Below are 21,181 nucleotides of genomic sequence, written 5' to 3'. Positions count from 1 at the left end.
ACGGTCCGTGAGTTCGAGCCCCGCGTCGGGCTCTGTGCTGACAGCTCAGAGCCTGGAGCCTGTTTCGGATTCTGTGCCTCCCTCTCTCTCTGCTCCTCCCCTGTTCATGCTCTGTCTCTCTCTGTCTCAAAAATAAATAAACGTTAAAAAAAAAATTTAAAAAAAAAAAAAAAAAAAGAAAAAAATAAAACCATAAACTGCTCAAAATCATTCCAATAGAGTTGACTTCATGTGAGGTCCTGGTTACCTGAACAGGTCATGCACTCTAACACTTTGCTCAGGCAGTTGAATGGTATTCCATCTACACTTTCATTTATTGACTCCATGTGATTTTCCTGGATCCCAGAGCTTTTCCATAATTTAACTGAGCAAAATAAAATGATCTTCCTTTTCAAAAATATAAAAAAAATATTGATGACAAAATCTCACTTTTGTTCTTTTGTAATTTCACATAGATGTTTTAGATCATTCCATCTGGATTAATTTTATTTTCTTTTGGTTTAATCTTCATCAAACATTTTGGTGTAAAAATGTCATGTCTGCTCCTTCAATGGCCCCAACACCAGCTTAATAATACAAATTATACAAAATAATACAAATAATGCAAACAAAATACATAAATTTTAAACCTATAAAGTTGCTTATGCTTATTGTGAAGAACAATGAAAAATGTATTGGTTCAGTATATGAGAAACAAGCAATGATTTCTTCAGTAAACATGAAATTTTCACTAGAAAATTAGAACTAACACCTAAATTCCTTAAAAATAAGTGGATTTATATAGAAATATACTGAGATCACCAGACAACTCCTGTACATAAAACAGCAATGCAGACCTTGATCTTGAATCAGAGAGGAAGGGATTTTTTTCAAAGACAGTAACATGGTTTCATCTATATTATGGTTCTAAGGATAAATTTACAAGGTTCTGCAGTAGTAAATTCCTAAGATTACAGATTTCAATTTATAAGCTAAAAGCTATTGGCATTTGTTGACCTCTCACTGGGTTGGTTTTACTACTTGTTGATGTTTTGTTAAAGAGACTGCAGGGCATATGATATATACACAGACTATCAGAGCAATTATTTCTTCATGGAGTTTGCTCTTTTGATATTTTATAAGGTATTATATTTCTGTGAGTGGAAAATTATTAGGAATAGGTCTTTGAAAATAAAGTAACAGTTTTAGATAAAACCCTAATTATGTGATGGTGGTGAAGGTGGCATTTGAGAAAACATTCCAAGGTATAAGTTTTCATATCCCAACGAGAGACCCCTTTATCATTTTAAGAGGATATAACTTCCAGAAAAAATAGTTATCCATCTGTAAAGTTTAAAAATTAATTTCCACTCTTCTATGACTTTGAAAACTTCCCAAACGAGATGACAAAAATATAATTAAAGAACAGTAGCAATATTTATTTTCAAACATGGAATGGAACATATAGTAACTTAGCACAGAACGTATCAGTGAAAGCAAAAGGGGAAAGCTATCAAAGCTTTAATTTTTCAAAGAGGATTAAAAGCTGATAGAAGTCTTAATTCTAAGTATCAGTATAGAAAATTATTGATGATTAAAAACAAATGATTCTTGAAGAAATAATGTATAATCTTATCCCCTAAGGGGCTAACTTGAAAACTGAATAAAATAACATAAATAAATTACTAACTATAGACCTCCAGATAATGAGAAAAGTACTCTTAACTTCTCCATTATTGTCCCAGAATGAGCCAAGGGGGTAATAATTAATAAGCAATAATGATAATCTTAAAAGGAAATCAGTGAAAGAAGATAAAAGCCATCTGAAGCAAGCACATACTCTCACAGCATAAAAAGTCAAAATTAAAATATATATTTCTGGGGTGCCTGGGTGGCTCAGTTGGTTGAGCACCTGACACTTGATTTTGGCTCAGGTCATGGTCCTGGGGTTATGGGATACAGCTCCATGCTAAGCATGAGTCTGCTTAAGATTCTCTCTCTGTCCCTCTCCCTCATTCATGCGCTCTCTCACTAAATAAATAAATAAATAAATAAATAAATAAATAAATATATGTATTTCCTTTGTAATTTTTGAAAGCTTATTTGTTTATTTTGAGAGAGAGAGAGAGAGAGAGAGAGAACATGAGAGGAATTGGAGAGAGAGAGAGAGAGAGGGAGACAGAGAATCCCAAGTAGGCTCTGTGCGGCCAGCACAGAGCCTGATGCAGGGCTCAAACTCATGAACCTTGAGATCACGACCTCAGCCGAAATCAAGAGTTTGACACTTAACCAACCAAGCCACCCAGGTGCCCCTAAAATACATATTTCCTTGGAATTGGGAATTTTTACAAATGTCAGATGATTAGTAAGGTTGCCAGACTTAGCAATTAAAAATATAGGGGATCACATTAATTCTGAATTTCAGATAAATATGAAATAGTTTTTTAATATAAATGTGCAATATTTGCATGGGTCATATTTAGAGTAAAATTGATGTGTTGTTTATCTGAAATTCAAAATTAAATCACTATATAGTATACCTGAAACTAATATTACACTGTATGTTAACTAACTGGAAGTTAAATAAAAAATAAAAAAATAAAAAAATATTTTAAAAATAAATGAATTGTAACCTATCCTCAAAAAAAATTTTCAACTGGGCATCATGTATTATACCTGGTGACCCTAACCATCAGTCAACATGTATTTGGTACCAAGAGTACAGATGTGTACAGACCACATTTACTCTCACTTCAGGAAAAGAAGGAATGTGTGATGAATTTTCACATTGTAAGCTATAAAGTCCATGGAAACTGAAAAGACAGAGGGACAGAAAAAGGACAAGAAGGTGCAAAACACAGATGTTTACTTATACATCATAATATATATAATATGTATGTAACTTGTTGAGTAAATAAACTTGTTTTTAAATTTTATTCTATTGTATTATTTACTTATTTATTTTAATTTATTTGATTTATTTTAATTAACTTTTTAAAGTTTATTTATTTCTTTTTGAGAGAGACCACAAGTGAGGCAGGAGCAGAGAGAGAAGGAGAGAGAGAATCCCAAGCAGGCAGGCTCTGCATTGTCAGCACAGAGCCTGATGCAGGGCTCGAACTCACAGACTGTGAAATCATGACCTGAGCTGAGGTCGGATGAAGCTTAACCCACTGAGCCACCCAGGTGCCCTTTATTTATTTATTTTAGAGAGGGAATGAGAGCACGTGCACAAGTGAGCTGGGGAAGGGGTATGGGGGGGGAGAGAGAGAGTGAGAGAGAGAGAGAGAAAGAGATAGAAAGACAGACAGTGAGAATCCTAAGCAAACTCCATGCTCAGTAAGCATCCCAACATGGAGCTTGATCTCACAACTCTGGGATCATGACCTGCGCTGAAATCAAGAGTCAGACCTCCACCAACCCAGCCACCTAGGCACCCCAAATATTTGTTGTTTAATGTTGTTTTAAGGGACCATTCAAAAGGGTATAATGTTCTATTCTGCTTGACTGTATAGATGTTGAAGGGTATATCAGTTTAAAGTGATGATGATGTTTTAAGACTTGGGGAAAACATAGACTGTTGACTATTGTAAAGGTCAGGAAAGATGAGACAAGCAAACTTTTGGGTCAAAAAAACACTGGATGCCATTCAATGATAACAACTGCTTCAAAACCAAGTAAGCAGGATGGCATATTCTGCTTTGCTGGGGAGGAGAAAGACTATATACATGGACTGTGATCCTACTCCACATTTAAACACAGTTTAAGACAGTGTAAGTAGAATGCTACTTTTTACAAATGCCTAACATAAAATGCCATCCTCCCCATAAAATGAAAAATGCCATTAAAATTAAATTTACATATCCCTCCTAATGTGGTTATCCATACTCTAAATGTTTTACTTGAAGTTGTTTGCCATTAGCCCCAGAACAGAGGTCACCAAAAAAAGAAACCAAACCAAAAATACTTGGTGTTCCCAGGTTCTTCCTCGAGTTTATAGTAACTAAATTTATATGTATATGTATATGTATATGTATATGTATATGTATATGTATATGTATATTTATATTTATATTCATATTCATATTCATTTATATGTATGTTCTGTGAAATGTAACATTTTTCTGGCCACTAGCTTCATAAATTCCATTACAGTTAATTTCAGAGAAAATTTTATGAGGTCATTGGCTTTGTGTGGAGACACCTGTGATCAGTAATACACATGGAAACAAAACAAAGATACCCCTGTGCTTTGAAATATTAATTTGACATAAATTATCTCATTTTTTCTCACAGGCTTTTTTATTTGTTTAGAGAGAGAGTGAGTGGGGGAGGGGCAGACAGAGAGGGAGAGAAAAAAAATATCTCAACAGGCTCCACTCCCAGCGAGAACGTCGAGACATTGGGCTCAAGTTCACAACTGTGAGATCATGACCTGAGTCGAAATTAAGAGTCAGATGCTTAACTGAGCTGCCCAGGGGTCCCTCTCACAGACATTTTTAATGTAAGTAGACAATATATTGTTTACATCTGAAAAATGAGGAAGCTGTAATCAGAGAAATTAAATACCGCATTGGTGAGCTAGAATTTTGGCCTTCAGGTTTTCTGATGTATACACTAGGCACTTTGAAGTCAGCAGACAGAAGGAGACAACTCCAGCTCCTTCATTCTTACCTAAATGACTTCAGCAAGTCATTTCATCTGTCCAAACTTCAATTTCCATAGATATAAATAAAGATAGAAATAACAACCTTACAGGTTGGGTTAGGGTTTTCTTAAATAGGATATAAATGTGCCTGGTTCGCTGTAAGAATTCAGTATTCCTTAATTCCCTGTCACTTTTATTTATGAAAATCAGCCACAGAAGACATACACATTGTGTTTGTAGAGTTAATGGCCCACCATGGGTCCAGTCATTAGTATGGGAAATCGCTAATCCTAAAATGTCAGCTTCAAGTTACGATGGTCTCATGCTGAATTCTGAAATCTGAAATTTAGACGCTGTAAAGATATTCTTAAATAGTGAATTAATTTTATTAATCAAGACTCTATTCAGTAGTCAAGGAATTCCCTAATGCAGCTGCTTAGTTACCAGATACAATCGATCAACACCCAAAAACCTGAGAAAGAAGTTTCTTCTAAATAAAAAGTTATGTCCAGCATAATCTCCCTTTTAATTGAATTTTATCCTAATGCTTAAACAACTGCAGAAAAATGAAAACAAAAATGCATAGCAGGTCCTTTACTAACTACAATGGATAGCTGCGATTTTTCTGTGTTTTATACTTAGCTCTCTGCGTGGGATATCAGAAATTCATCATAGGAGTAGCTGGATTGGTAAAACAGTCGTTAACTCCACCAGGGCTTTAGCTCCCTTTTAAAAGTCAAAGGAAGGGGCACCTCGGCAGTTCCACTGGTTAAGCTTCTAACTCTTGATTTGGGCTCCAGTATTGATCTCATGGTTCTTGGGATTGAGCTGCGCTGGGTTTGTGTTCACAACATGGAGCCTTCTTGGGATTCTGTGTCTCCTCTCTGAACCCCCCCCCCCCAAAAAAAAAATAAACTTTTTAAAAAATAGTCAAAAGAAAAGTTAAGGAAAGAGTAGTACAGGACGCCATTCCTGAGGATATTTCTCTTCTCAATGTGAAATCTCAGTCATGGAATTTATAAGAATTCCAAGCTAGCAATTAGCACTAAGAACTTAAAGAGGTGGAATCTCACTAATCGTAGCAGCAGCACCTTCAATATCCAGTCCATAGGACAGTTCAGAGACTTAAATAATAATAATAAATAAACTTCAGATGGACAGTACTTTAAATTCCTCCACTGGAATGGGGCTGAAGTCCAGAGTGAATTCACTGAGCTCTCAGGGGCAAAAATAGTCCTATTTATTCGTTATCTCCAAGTTTGAACCTGTGCTATTGAATGCACATAACTTCTTTGGTTAATTACATTGAAAGTCCCTTTCCATTGTAAATTATAAATTATATAAAATTACAAATTATAAAATCATAATTAATTATAATTTCAAATTATAAAATCTTTTTTTTTATTGTATTTGAGATCAGGGGCCTTTCTCACTCTGTAGTGCCACTTCCTAGCACTTTATCTGGTATAAGATAGACTTTCATTAAATGTCTCTCTGAAGTTGTGGCAAGTGAAACAAAGAACACGGCAGCACTTGCTGTCCAGGAAGAGACTGGGTGTCCCTAGGGCCTCCATATCAGCTGTCAAAAAGGGCTTCAGGAGAGAAGGCTAAGGCCTGGCATGGAATATTAGCTGTTCTGGAGAGTGAGAGAGAAGAAAAAAGGGAAAAGCCAGATGGAAGAGGAACAAAGGAATCAGGAAAGTCACACCGTGGGAAGGAGGCCAGAGAGAAGTAGAAACATTTAAATTCTTGGATACTGCTTCTGCCTAGCATGCAAAACTTTTGTAATCTGAGCCCATCCACCTGCTCAGACTTCTTTTCCTTTACTTAGCTATGAAATCTCTTTACTAATTTTTCCCACCTTTTCAGGTAAATGTAATCTGTTCATCCTCTCAACATATTTAGGGTGTACTACCTGTCACACTCATTCTAAATTATGTGTTATTTCCCATCTAAACAAAAATAATTACAGACATATTGCTCAAATTCCACTGTATTCTTGTACACAACATGGTGCCTTACATATTGATGTATCAGTATCAATATTGATAACGATCAATATTTTAAGGACCTTCTCTTGAAAGTTTTTCTTGTCCTCCTGTTTTTAATGCTAGTTTAATGAATAGTAGAATAGTAATTCAGAAACTGGGCAGGGGGCGCCTGCGTGGCTTAGCCGGTTAAGCATCCGACTTCGGCTCAGGTCATGATCTCGTGGTTCATGAGTTCGAGCCCTGCGTTGGGCTCTGTGCTGATGGCTCAGAGCCTGGAGCCTGCTTCGGATTCTGGGTCTCCCTCTCTTTCTCTGCCCCTCCCATGCTCATGCTCCTGCTCCTGCTCATGCTCTGTCTCAAAAGGAAATAAATATTAAAAAAGGTTAAAAAAAAAAAAAAAAGAAACTGGGAAGTATGCTGAGATGCCCTCCTGTGTTCAATTTCAGTATTGGTTTACTTCTTTCCACAACTTCAATATCACTTTTGTTTTCTCTCCGTTATTCCTCCATACCATTGCCATCTAACACTCTAAAACAAAACTTATTGTGCAATTCTCACTTAAAATGCTTCCAGAATCCAATCGCCTATAGAAGCCAAGCCCAAATGCCTTAGTAGAATTTACCTCTTAGCAGTGCTATCTATGCATTTTACACTTGAGTGACAATAAAACTCTTGCAGATTTTGAAATGTTTACGAACTGTCATGAATACTACTTCGTCCCAACTTACCCCTCAACCTCTCTCCCCTTTGGTAATAATCTCGACAGATTTTTGAGGATCTGATTCTAGATTATTTTCTCTGTGCAACAAACATGTTCTGGGTCCTTTCTGCTCTTCCTCTATCTGGTCAGCATCCTCAGCCCCTTGTGAAAATTCCTGGTATAGCATTTATCACATTGCTGTGCAATTTGCTTTGAATTCTTATCTGGTAACTTATGAGTTCGCTGAACTCAAAGACTTCGTCTTAACTAATTTTGCACACTTAGCACTGTTCTTCTGATATATAGTTGAGGCCAGTAAGTGAAAGAAAGAATTGGGAATGGAAGAATGAAAGCATGGACACATTAACAATTATTCTATTTATAATTTATGTGTAAAACATGGGAACTTCCTGTTTCTTACTATATTTCTCTGTTCAACACTTCAATACAAATCAGGTTATTAATAGCCTGAGGTGACTATCTACTATCTGCATTTATTGAAACCGTTATTATGAGCCTAGCCAATGTTAATTATTCCAATGAAACAGGGAAACAATATTGTTAAATTGTCTGTCTAACGGAAACAAAGAACACCATGTTGTTCATTTGAAACTGGAGAATAAGCTGCCAAGATTTCTGAAAATAAATTATTGCAAAATCTGTTTTTACTTTTCAGTCAGCATTTTTTATGATGTAAAAAATATCTCAAGGCGTTTGCTCCCAGATGCCGAATCATGTCCTCTCTTCCACTTCTGAAGGTTTTCAGAAGATAAAAAGATAATGGGAAAGATACTTAATCAGATGGAAAATGCATTCGAATAAAACTATTTTCTTCAAGATGCAGTATATTTCAAAAATATTTGATTTGTCACCAATGAAAAAAAGACTCAAATATATCAAGAGTAGAAATAATATGGGGAGCCCTCCTACTCATGTTTTATAACCTTCAAGTAGCTTGTGTTATACTAGCATTTGCTCCTCTGAAGAGGGGAGAATGCCTCTTCATTTGTTAACTCATTCTATGGCTTTCAATGAAGCAAAAATAATGGAAATTTTAATTTTTTTTTCAACGTTTTTTATTTATTTTTGGGACAGAGAGAGACAGAGCATGAACGGGGGAGGGGCAGAGAGAGAGGGAGACACAGAATCTGAAACAGGCTCCAGGCTCCGAGCCATCAGCCCAGAGCCCCACGCGGGGCTCGAACTCACGGACCGCGAGATCGTGACCTGGCTGAAGTCGGACGCTTAACCGACTGCGCCACCCAGGCGCCCCACAAAATAATGGAAATTTTAAAGTACGTGTGACGAAAACAGAAGGGAAAAGAAAATAAATTATTCTCATATTGAATGCATATGTAGTTTGATGAAAATTACATCTAAGGAAAATATACAGAAATAACCCCTCCTTCAAATTCCTCCCTACCCCCACAAAATATTAGAATAGTTAAGAAGAGCTCTCCTCATTCACTCTGAAGATATATTTTTCAGGAAATAATAAGAAATTCTAAGGTCTAAGATTACTGACGTCATTTAGTCCTTTAATAATCACTAAAGGAATGAGTAGCAATATACATCTGGGGCTTTTAGAAAATCCTAAATGAAAAAATGTCACCAAGAGCATATCTTTAAGTAAACATAATAATCATAAGATTCTATTGTTATGGATTTGTTAAAAGGCAGGAATGTCTGAATCGATTTATCACTACGTTATAAACATCCTAACAGAAATTGAAATATAAAACTATGAAATAACTTGATAACAAATGAACTACCCATATTGGGTGTTTTTTCTTTTTTTTTTTTTTTTTGGAAAAAAAAGTTCATAAAAGAGTAGTTCATGGTAAGATTTAGAAAATTAATAAAACCAGATCTCTAGGTGAAGTATCTTTTTATCACATTTAAATAGATTTTTTAAGCTTTGAAATATTTAATCTAGGGGCTCCTGGGTGGCTTAGTCGGTTATGTGTCCAACTTTGGCTCAGGTCATGATCTCACAGTTTGTGAGTTCGAGCCCCGCGTCGGGCTCTGTGCTGACAGCTCAGAGCCTGGAACCTGCTTTGGATTCTGTGTCTCCCTCTCTCTCGCCCCTCCCCTGCTCACACTCTGTCTCTCTCTGTCTCTCTGTCTCTCTCTGTCTCTCTCTCTCAAAAATAAATAAACATTAAAAAAATAAAAAGAAAAAAAGAAATACTTAATCTAGTAGTCTATTTTGTTTTGATGTTAGGTATTTTACCTAACGTGCAGATGGTGTATCTAATACTAGTTTTGCTTCTTTAAGGTCATGTTCATTTTTATGCATGCACATTTTCTGTGTACCCCTCTCCTTTAGAAACTCAGTCATTCCTCAATCCATATGCCATTGAAGCTTTTCTGATCCTTGTGGAAATTCACTTATCTAAGAATCTGCTGTCAGTTGCAAGATAAACTCATGTTTCTTTGGGGAAGAAAAGTGAATACCTTAATTCTGCCTTTTTGTTATATTTTATGCCTCGGGTTCTTCACCCCTATTTAGATTATTCTCCGAAGAGAAGATGGGCTTTCTACTGCTGTTAGCCAGAGACAGGAAGACTGTGTTTCTTACTGGCACAACCGTGCTGATCACTACCTGATGGAATGCGCAAGGAGAGGGACTCATCATCTCAGCCATACTTTTATTTAATTCCTTAATTCCCTGCTCCTAAGATTGTCGATACAATGCCATCAAATGGGTACATTTCCATTGCTTTTTATGGGAAATAAAAATCAGTAGGGAAGTTGTCCAAAACAGAGAGTACCTGATTGTCTTCAGTGGCTTCAGATATTACATTCTTTATGGATGTATTTGAACCTTCTGCAATCTTCTTTTTTATTATGAAAAAACACCCTCGTATATTCAAAAGATGCTAATTCTGTAAATATCTTTACAAGCCTCAGCTACATGGTTAATCTGTACAAACAGACATGTGAACAAAGCTAGGACTTTTAACATGATCTCTCATTAAACACAACTTACACTCTCCTCAAGAAACCCAAGTGATCCTAAAACATCACAGTTTTACCTATCATTTTCTGAGTATCTCTGTTGATGCGGACAAAGTCAGAATCTGGAATCTTGGCGCAGACAACTTGCCTTGATATTTATGCTTTCAGTCATTTAGTAATAACTGAGTTTTATACCAATTCAGGTGAAAAAATGAAGTCTCCAAAGCCTATCCTGTAATAGCAGGATAGTGTGGCATCCACAGATAGAGCCCAAATGGGAAACAGCTAGGTACACAGACATCGGAAAGCAGTTGTTAGTGCCAAAATAAATTTCCTTCATCCTTTTATTTCTATGAGGTTTCACTTTTTTTTTTTTTAACTTTTTGTTGTTCCAGATTGCTCCTGTGAGTTTTATGTTATCAGCTGCCATGCAATTCATTGTGTGCCAATAGGTAAACAAAGAGAGCTCCACTTATTTGGGTTTGTTTTTTTACCCACAAGAGGACTGGTAGCATAACTTTTAATTAATGTAAAGAATAGCAGGGTTTTTTTGTTTTTTGTTTTGTTTTGTTTTGTTTTTACCAGAACTAACCCTGTTTCCTCTATAATGATATCTTCAGCATGAGCACCCATCATATTCCCAGCTGGGATTGCCATGAATACCTCTGCACCATACTTGGAGCAATTCCAAGCAGAGTAAACCATTAGAGTTTTATGCAAATCATAACCAGTCTGGGTATCCACAGTTTGTAAGTAAGTCCAGGGATCTTCAAAATTCTTGAGTTGTTAGGTCACCCTGGTTTTAAATGTGTGGTCTGTGTGCCACACTAAGTAGCTTTAAAGATGGTGGTCCTCGAGGAGTTCCGGAAGATGGCAGCGTAGGAGGACGCTGGGCTCACCGCGCGTCCTGCTGATCACTTAGATTCCACCTACACCTGCCTAAAGAACCCAGAAAACCGCCAGAGGATTAGCAGAACGGAGTCTCCGGAGCCAAGCGCAGACGAGAGGCCCACGGAAGAGGGTAGGAAGGGCGGCGAGGCTGTGCGCGCTCCACGGACTGGCGGGAGGGAGCCGGGGCGGAGGGGCGGCTCGCCGGCCAAGCAGAGCCCCGGAGTCTGGCTGGCAAAAGCGGAGGGGCCTGACGGACTGTGTTCCGACAGCAAGCGTGACTTAGCGTCTGGGAGGTCATAAGTTAACAGCTCTGCTCAGAAAGCGGGAAGGCTGGAGGACAAAGGGAGGGAGAGCTGCTGAGCCCCCAGACGGCAGAGCTCAGCTTGGCGGGGAACAAAGGCGCTCGCCAGCGCCATCTCCCCCGCCCATCCCCCAGCCAAAATCCCAAAGAGAACCAGTTCCTGCCAGGGAACTTGCTCCTCCGCGCAAACACCCAACTCTGTGCTTCTGCGGAGCCAAACCTCTGGCAGTGGATCTGACTCCCTCCCGCTGCCACAGGGCCCCTCCTGAAGTGGATCACCTAAGGAGAAGCAAGCTAAGCCTGCCCCTCCTGCCCCCGTGCACCTTGCCTACCCACCCCAGCTAATACGCCAGCTCCCCAGCACCACAAGCCTGGCAGTGTGCAAGTAGCCCAGACGGGCCACACCACCCCACAGTGAATCCCGCCCCTAGGAGAGGGGAAGAGAAGGCACACACCAGTCTGACTGTGGCCCCAGCGGTGGGATGGGGGCAGACATCAGGTCGGACTGCGGCCCCGCCCACCAACTCCAGTTATACACCACAGCACGGGGGAGGTGCCCTGCAGGTCCTCACCACTCCGGGGACTATCCAAAATGACCAAACGGAAGAATTCCCCTCAGAAGAATCTCCAGGAAATAACAACAGCTAATGAACTGATCAAAAAGGAGTTAAATAATATAACAGAAAGTGAATTTAGAATAATAGTCATAAAATTAATCGCTGGGCTTGAAAACAGTATACAGGACAGCAGAGAATCTCTTGCTACAGAGATCAAGGGACTAAGGAACAGTCACGAGGAGCTGAAAAACGCTTTAAACGAAATGCAAAACAAAATGGAAACCACGACGGCTCGGATTGAAGAGGCAGAGGAGAGAATAGGTGAACTAGAAGATAAAGTTATGGAGAAAGAGGAAGCTGAAAGAAAGAGAGATAAAAAAATCCAGGAGTATGAGGGGAAAATTAGAGAACTAAGTGATACACTAAAAAGAAATAATATACGCATAATTGGTATCCCAGAGGAGGAAGAGAGAGGGAAAGGTGCTGAAGGGGTACTTGAAGAAATTATAGCTGAGAACTTCCCTGAACTGGGGAAGGAAAAAGGCATTGAAATCCAAGAGGCACAGAGAACTCCCTTCAGACGTAACTTGAATCGATCTTCTGCACGACATATCATAGTGAAACTGGCAAAATACAAGGATAAAGAGAAAATTCTGAAAGCAGCAAGGGATAAACGTGCCCTCACATATAAAGGGAGACCTATAAGACTCGTGACTGATCTCTCCTTTGAAACTTGGCAGGCCAGAAAGGCTTGGCACAATATCTTCAGTGTGCTAAACAGAAAAAATATGCAGCCGAGAATCCTTTATCCAGCAAGTCTGTCATTTAGAATAGAAGGAGAGATAAAGGTCTTCCCAAACAAACAAAAACTGAAGGAATTTGTCACCACGAAACCAGCCCTACAAGAGATCCTAAGGGGGATCCTGTGAGACAAAGTACCAGAGTCATCACTACAAGCATAAAACATACAGACATCACAATGACTCTAAACCTGTATCTTTCTATAATAACACTGAATGTAAATGGATTAAATGCGCCAACCAAAAGACATAGGGTATCAGAATGGATAAAAAAACAAGACCCATCTATTTGCTGTCTACAAGAGACTCATTTGAGATCTGAGGACACCTTTAGATTGAGAGTGAGGGGATGGAGAACTATTTATCATGCTACTGGAAGCCAAAAGAAAGCTGGAGTAGCCATACTTATATCAGACAAACTAGACTTTAAATTAAAGGCTGTAACAAGAGATGAAGAAGGGCATTATATAATAATTACAGGGTCTATCCATCAGGAAGAGCTAACAATTATAAATGTCTATGCGCCAAATACCGGAGCCCCCAGATATATAAAACAGTTACTCATAAACATAAGCAACCTTATTGATAAGAATGTGGTCATTGCAGGGGACTTTAACACCCCACTTACAGAAATGGATAGATCATCTAGACACACAGTCAATAAAGAAACAAGGGCCCTGAATGATACATTGGATCAGATGGACTTGACAGATATATTTAGAACTCTGCATCCCAAAGCAACAGAATATACTTTCTTCTCGAGTGCACATGGAACATTCTCCAAGATAGATCATATACTGGGTCACAAAACAGCCCTTCATAAGTTTACAGGAATTGAAATTATACCATGCATACTTTCAGACCACAATGCTATGAAGCTTGAAATCAACCACAGGAAAAAGTCTGGAAAACCTCCAAAAGCATGGAGGTTAAAGAACACCCTACTAACGAATGAGTGGGTCAACCAGGCAATTAGAGAAGAAATTAAAAAATATATGGAAACAAACGAAAATGAAAATACAACAATCCAAACGCTTTGGGACGCAGCAAAGGCAGTCCTGAGAGGAAAATACATTGCAATCCAGGCCTATCTCAAGAAACAAGAAAAATCCCAAATACAAAATCTAACAGCACACCTAAAGGAAATAGAAGCAGAACAGCAAAGGCAGCCTAAACCCAGCAGAAGAAGAGAAATCATAAAGATCAGAGCAGAAATAAACAATATAGAATCTAAAAAAACTGTAGAGCAGATCAACGAAACCAAGAGTTGGTTTTTTGAAAAAATAAACAAAATTGACAAACCTCTAGCCAGGCTTCTCAAAAAGAAAAGGGAGATGACCCAAATAGATAAAATCATGAATGAAAATGGAATGATTACAACCAATCCCTCAGAGATACAAACAATTATCAGGGAATACTATGAAAAATTATATGCCAACAAATTGGACAACCTGGAAGAAATGGACAAATTCCTAAACACCCACACTCTTCCAAAACTCAATCAGGAGGAAATAGAAAGCTTGAACAGACCCATAACCAGCGAAGAAATTGAATCGGTTATCAAAAATCTCCCAACAAATAAGAGTCCAGGACCAGATGGCTTCCCAGGGGAGTTCTACCAGACGTTTAAAGCAGAGATAATACCTATCCTTCTCAAGCTATTCCAAGAAATAGAAAGGGAAGGAAAACTTCCAGACTCATTCTATGAAGCCAGTATAACTTTGATTCCTAAACCAGACAGAGACCCAGTAAAAAAAGAGAACTACAGGCCAATATCTCTGATGAATATGGATGCAAAAATTCTCAATAAGATACTAGCAAATAGAATTCAACAGCATATAAAAAGAATTATTCACCATGATCAAGTGGGATTCATTCCTGGGATGCAGGGCTGGTTCAACATTCGCAAATCGATCAATGTGATACATCACATTAACAAAAAAAAAGAGAAGAACCATATGATCCTGTCAATCGATGCAGAAAAGGCCTTTGACAAAATCCAGCACCCTTTCTTAATAAAAACCCTTGAGAAAGTCGGGATAGAAGGAACATACTTAAAGATCATAAAAGCCATTTATGAAAAGCCCACAGCTAACATCATCCTCAATGGGGAAAAACTGAGAGCTTTTTCCCTGAGATCAGGAACACGACAGGGATGCCCACTCTCACCACTGTTGTTTAATATAGTGCTGGAAGTTCTAGCATCAGCAATCAGACAACAAAAGGAAATCAAAGGCATCCAAATTGGCAAAGATGAAGTCAAGCTTTCGCTTTTTGCAGATGACATGATATTATACATGGAAAATCCGATAGACTCCACCAAAAGTCTGCTAGAACTGATACATGAATTCAGCAAAGTTGCAGGATACAAAATCAATGTACAGAAATCAGTTGCATTCTTATACACTAACAATGAAGCAACAGAAAGACAAATAAAGAAACTGATCCCATTCACAATTGCACCAAGAAGCATAAAATACCTAGGAATAAATCTAACCAAAGATGTAAAAGATCTGTATGCTGAAAACTATAGAAAGCTTATGCAGGTAATTGAAGAAGATATAAAGAAATGGAAAGACATTTCCTGCTCATGGATTGGAAGAATAAATATTGTCAAAATGTCAATACTACCCAAAGCTATCTACACATTGAATGCAATCCCAATCAAAATTGCACCAGCATTCTTCTCGAAACTAGAACAAGCAATCCTAAAATTCATATGGAACCACAAAAGGCCCCGAATAGCCAAAGTAATTTTGAAGAAGAAGACCAAAGCAGGAGGCATCACAATCCCAGACTTTAGCCTCTACTACAAAGCTGTCATCATCAAGACAGCATGGTATTGACACAAAAACAGACACATAGACCAATGGAATCGAATAGAAACCCCAGAACTAGACCCACAAACGTATGGCCAACTCATCTTTGACAAAGCAGGAAAGAACATCCAATGGAAAAAAGACAGTCTCTTTAACAAATGGTGCTGGGAGAACTGGACAGCAACATGCAGAAGGTTGAAACTAGACCACTTTCTCACACCATTCACAAAAATAAACTCAAAATGGATAAAGGACCTGAATGTGAGACAGGAAACCATCAAAACCTTAGAGGAGAAAGCAGGAAAAGACCTCTCTGACCTCAGCCGTAGCAATCTCTTACTCGGCACATCCCCAAAGGCAAGGGAATTAAAAGCAAAAGTGAATTACTGGGACCTTATGAAGATAAAAAGCTTCTGCACAGCAAAGGAAACAACCAACAAAACTAAAAGGCAACCAACGGAATGGGAAAAGATATTTGCAAATGACACATCGGACAAAGGGCTAGTATCCAAAATCTATAAAGAGCTCATCAAACTCCACACCCGAAAAACAAATAACCCAGTGAAGAAATGGGCAGAAAACATGAATAGACACTTCTCTAAAGAAGACATCCGGATGGCCAACAGGCACATGAAAAGATGTTCAACGTCGCTCCTCATCAGGGAAATACAAATCAAAACCACACTCAGATACCACCTCACGCCAGTCAGAGTGGCCAAAATGAAGAAATCAGGAGACTATAGATGCTGGAGAGGATGTGGAGAGACGGGAACCCTCTTGCACTGTTGGTGGGAATGCAAATTGGTGCAGCCGCTCTGGAAAGCAGTGTGGAGGTTCCTCAAAAAATTAAAAGTATACCTACCCTATGACCCAGCAATAGCACTGCTAGGAATTTACCCAAGGGATACAGGAGTACTGATGCATAGGGGCACTTGTACCCCAATGTTTATAGCAGCACTCTCAACAATAGCCAAATTATGGAAAGAGCCTAAATGTCCATCAACTGATGAATGGATAAAGAAATTGTGGTTTATATACACAATGGAGTACTACGTGGCAATGAAAAAGAATGAAATACGGCCCTTTTTAGCAACGTGGATGGAACTGGAGAGTGTGATGCTAAGTGAAATAAGCCATACAGAGAAAGACAGATACCATATGGTTTCACTCTTATGTGGATCCTGAGAAACGTAACAGAAACCCATGGGGGAGGGGAAGGGAAAAAAAAAAAATAGGTTAGAGTGGGAGAGAGCCAAAGCATAAGAGACTGTTAAAAACTGAGAACAAACTGAGGGTTGATGGGGGGTGGGAGGGAGGGGAGGGTGGGTGATGGGTATTGAGGAGGGCACCTTTTGGGATGAGCACTGGGTGTTGTATGGAAACCAATTTGACAGTAAATTTCATATATTAAAAAATAAAAAATAAATAAATAAATTAAAAAAAAAAGATGGTGGTCCTCTGAGCTACAAAATAATGCTTCAGAGTTTTATAGAAATCAAATCTTTTTATATAAATGGGTCTGCGCTGGTAAGTTGGGGGGTAATGTACAACAGAATCATGATTCATCTAGATTTGTTATTTTACATTTCTGGAATACACTGGTATACTCACCAAATACCTCACCAAATGGACCTGTTAAGCAGAGACACAATATTCTGAGTATAAAGTTTCCATGTTTTTCCAGAAAGCATAAGTTGTGACACAAACATACATATATGTGTGTGTGTGTATGTGTGTGTGTGTATGTAGAGTATAGCATCTCACTGAGGACGACCAGACCCAACTAATTTAGTTTGTGAGTCCTGACAATATTATCCAAATAAAATTCCAATCAAATAGAAACATTTTCGGAGAATTGGAAAAGAGAAAACACGACTTCTTAATATATCAAGGATATTTTCATACCAAACTCAGACAAGAACAACACAAAACAGAAAATTTAAAGGTTCACATTTGTTCATGGGTATAGATACCAAGATCCTAAAGAAAATATCATGTTGAAACCAACAATAAAGTAAGAAGCATCAGGGTCTTTTCTTTGGCATTTATTATAGGAATATAAGTTTTGTTTAACAACAGAAAATTAACAAAATTATCAAGAGTAACTTATTGCTGGAGAACATTATCTAATCATATCAAAAGATACAGATATACCACTCAAAAAGTTCAAAATTCTTCCGTGATTAACTACATCGATCACAACAACTACCGCCTTTTAGGAAAATGGAGGTGAACTTTCTCCCACAGTTACGAGTCATCTACAACAAAACCTACAGCAACCTCAAACTTCCTGGTGACACATTAAAACATCTCATTTACGAGCAGCAGCAGTACAAAGGTGTGATGTGGTTTCACCTTTTGTCTAGAATCACCACTTCAATTCAGCTCCCCACTACAGTTCTTGTACTACCACTTGGTCGGAAGGGAAGGAAGAATGAAGATCCGTGAAAAGCATATTGTTCGGGAAAAAGTAGCAAATTTCTCATGCTTCATGTATAATACAGTTTTCTACACAGAAAACCTAAAAGAACCTAAAGGTAATCTAATAAAATTAGAGAATTATTTTGACTCAAAATTTAATGAAAGTTCTGGAAGTCCTTTATAGAATGAATCATCGAATTTAATCAAAAGATATTAAAGCTATTTTAAATGTAAGAATGTAATGTGATAACAAATAAGATATTAACTTAAAGTTGTTCATTTTCTCCAAAACCTTGAATAGAGTTAATGCAATCTCAGGTCCTTAATGATGTTTTCATGGAATTTGACAAGCTGATTGTAAATCTATATGGAAGAATATTGGGCCGAGAATAATAAAGCAATTCTGAACTCCGTCCCCACTTTCAGTAGGAAGATTTTTCCCCACCACATAACAAGACATATATAAGGTTCAAGTTACTAAGTTGGCGTGGCTGTGGTAAAAAGAGAGAAATAGACAGTGGAATAAAGAAGGCTCCAGAAACTTACCAAAGAACTTACATCTGTATGCAAACTTGATTTATGACAGTCACTATGAAAAATAAGTGAGTAACAAATGATTATTCAATAAATGATGCTAGGATAATTGTTTACACATATGGGAAAATCAAACTGTGTTCATCACTTATGCAAAATAAATTTCAGCAGGATTAAAAATGTGATGGGTCAAGTTATAAAATATGTAGACGACAACATAAGAGAATATCTTTTTGACTTCAGATTAGAGAAGGATTTCTCACATAGTAAAGAAAAAAATGATGATACTCATATACTGAAATTAAGCATTTCTGCTGAACAAAGAGCATCACAAGAAGCTGAAAGGCAAATCTTGACCTTAGGGAAGATATTTGCAGTACATATAATTGACAAAGATCAATTTCCAAATACCAAAGAACTCTAAAAAGTAATTGAGAAAAATTAAACTAATAGAAAATGACTAAGAACTTGGGGAGACACTTCACAAAATAAAAAGGTAATTAATATTCAATAACCATCTGGGAAAGACAGTTCATTTGTAATCAAATGAAACAAATTAAAACTGCAATGTGGCACCAAGTTAAACCCTCTAGTCTTGCAGAAACTTTACAGTGAAAAAACATATTTCTTATGGGAAGGTATGGATAAACGTTTAAGACAGAAAACATAAAAGTTTAAGAAAACAAATTTGACTATATTAATATAAAATGTTTCTTAATAAAATATACCTTAAAGTTAGATACTAAAACATATACATAGTCAACAGCAAATATAATGGATAAACAATTACCATCTATAACTTTTTTTAATGTTTTTATTTATTTTTGAGACAGAGAGAGACAGAGCATGAGCAGGGGAGGGGCAGAGAGAGAGGGAGACACAGAATCTGAAACAGGCTCCAGGCTCTGAGCTCTCAGCACAGAGCCCGACATGGGGCTGGAACTCACGGACTGTGAGATCATGACCTGAGCTGAAGTCGGACGCTCAACCGACTGAGCCACCCAGGCACCCCAATAATTACCATCTAGAAAATATAATGAACTCCTACAGACCATCAAGAAAACAACCCATTCTAAAAAAATACTAATAAATAATTCAAAAAAGAAACTTGAACAGTCATTGCAATGGCGGGGGGGGGGGGGATACTCCATGTTGGGCATTATAAATGAAAACCAAAAAGAGTTGTAATTTTATTTTAATCTTTTCTAGTGACCAGGATGCTAGAAAAGTCAACCTGTCATGTTAGTTTCTATCATCTTTCTGGCTGAATAAAGCATTATTTCATAGTTTCCACGTTAGGCTCATAGCCAAGGGATGCTATTATGTGGCTGTTTAGAAAGTGACTATAAAATATTTGTGGAATTTATATAAAGTGTATTTTTCACTGAAAATAAACTTTCTTGGAATTCTTTTTTTAGGTAGCTCTTTTAAAATAACACAACTTACTAAATTTCCAGGCTTGTTTTGAATTAAAAAGGTTTTGCCTTCTTTTAAAATCTTACCTGAAATATGAAAATAGAAATCAGTTAGATAGAAGTTAGATAGAAGTTAGATAGATAGTTAGATAGAAGTTAGATAGAAGTTAGATAAAGTTCGCTATTCAGTTAAATGATTGTGTGGCAATATTTATTTTGTTAATTCACTACTCAAAGTATCAGAAAGTATTTATTTTTTCAACAGGGTAACATTGGAGGGGATATACAATATCAGAGAAAACATGTCAATGTGTTGTCTTGCTACATCCCATTAGCAATGTGGCATCCAGTAAGCCAATTAGCTATCTGAAATCTTAATTTTCTTATATGTAAACAACAACAACAACAACAACAACAACAACAGCAAAAACCCCAAAAGCCCCAAACCAAAACTGTGTGTCTTCTCCTCCTCACAGGACTGTGATTTTTTTAAAAATATTTTTATCCATATTGTATCTGTGTTATTTATATCTATGTTATTTCACGATTGCTTAGCATTATTGGTTATGGGTAAAGTCAGTTTAAAAGACTTACTGATCTATGGTGGTTTAGGAATATGAGAATTCTTATTCACTGCTGATGAGAGGGCACATAATGAATACCTTCTAGAGTCCTTATACTTTGAACAAATAATTCAATTTCAAGGAAATTATCCTAAAGAGGTATCTTTGTATACAAAGATGTAACTACAAGGAATTTGATGACAGCCCTGTTTAGGTTCATTGAATATAATCCAGATGTCCAATAACAGGGAATTAATTAGTAAATTATTGTGGTTCAATAAAATGGAATACTTTTAGCCAGTTAAAATATAGAACACCATTGAGTGACATGAATTAAAAATGAAAATGAGATTTCCATAAGATATGCATAAACATCTTTTTTTCTAAAGAGCCTCATAAAGTCTCCACTGGTCAACATTCATCATTTGGCAAGCTTCTTCATTTCCCCTCTCCTTGTTTTTAGGCCCTTTTTTCTCCTTCATCCAATTAGAAACTCAAACATACTGCTTAATTTGCAGAGAAGTTTGGGCAACATTGTTTCCTCTTAAAGCTTTCTACTTAAACACATTAAAAAAAGCTTTTAACGGTATTTTCCTAAAAA

At 37.4% G+C, this 21,181-nt stretch overlaps 1 protein-coding gene across 4 annotated transcripts in view; it reads right to left on the bottom strand.

The window, feature by feature from the left end:
• The window catches only part of SGCZ (sarcoglycan zeta), a 762,749-nt gene that overhangs the window by 30,021 nt on the left and 711,547 nt on the right, over positions 1-21,181 (bottom strand). The gene's annotated exons all lie outside the window — the stretch shown is intronic.

This window comes from Neofelis nebulosa, chromosome 3 (genome assembly GCF_028018385.1).
Source record: "Neofelis nebulosa isolate mNeoNeb1 chromosome 3, mNeoNeb1.pri, whole genome shotgun sequence".
NCBI classification, from domain to species: Eukaryota; Metazoa; Chordata; class Mammalia; order Carnivora; family Felidae; genus Neofelis; species Neofelis nebulosa.
The sequence above is the reverse complement of the archived record's forward strand: the minus strand, read 5'-3'. Positions and strand labels throughout refer to the sequence as shown.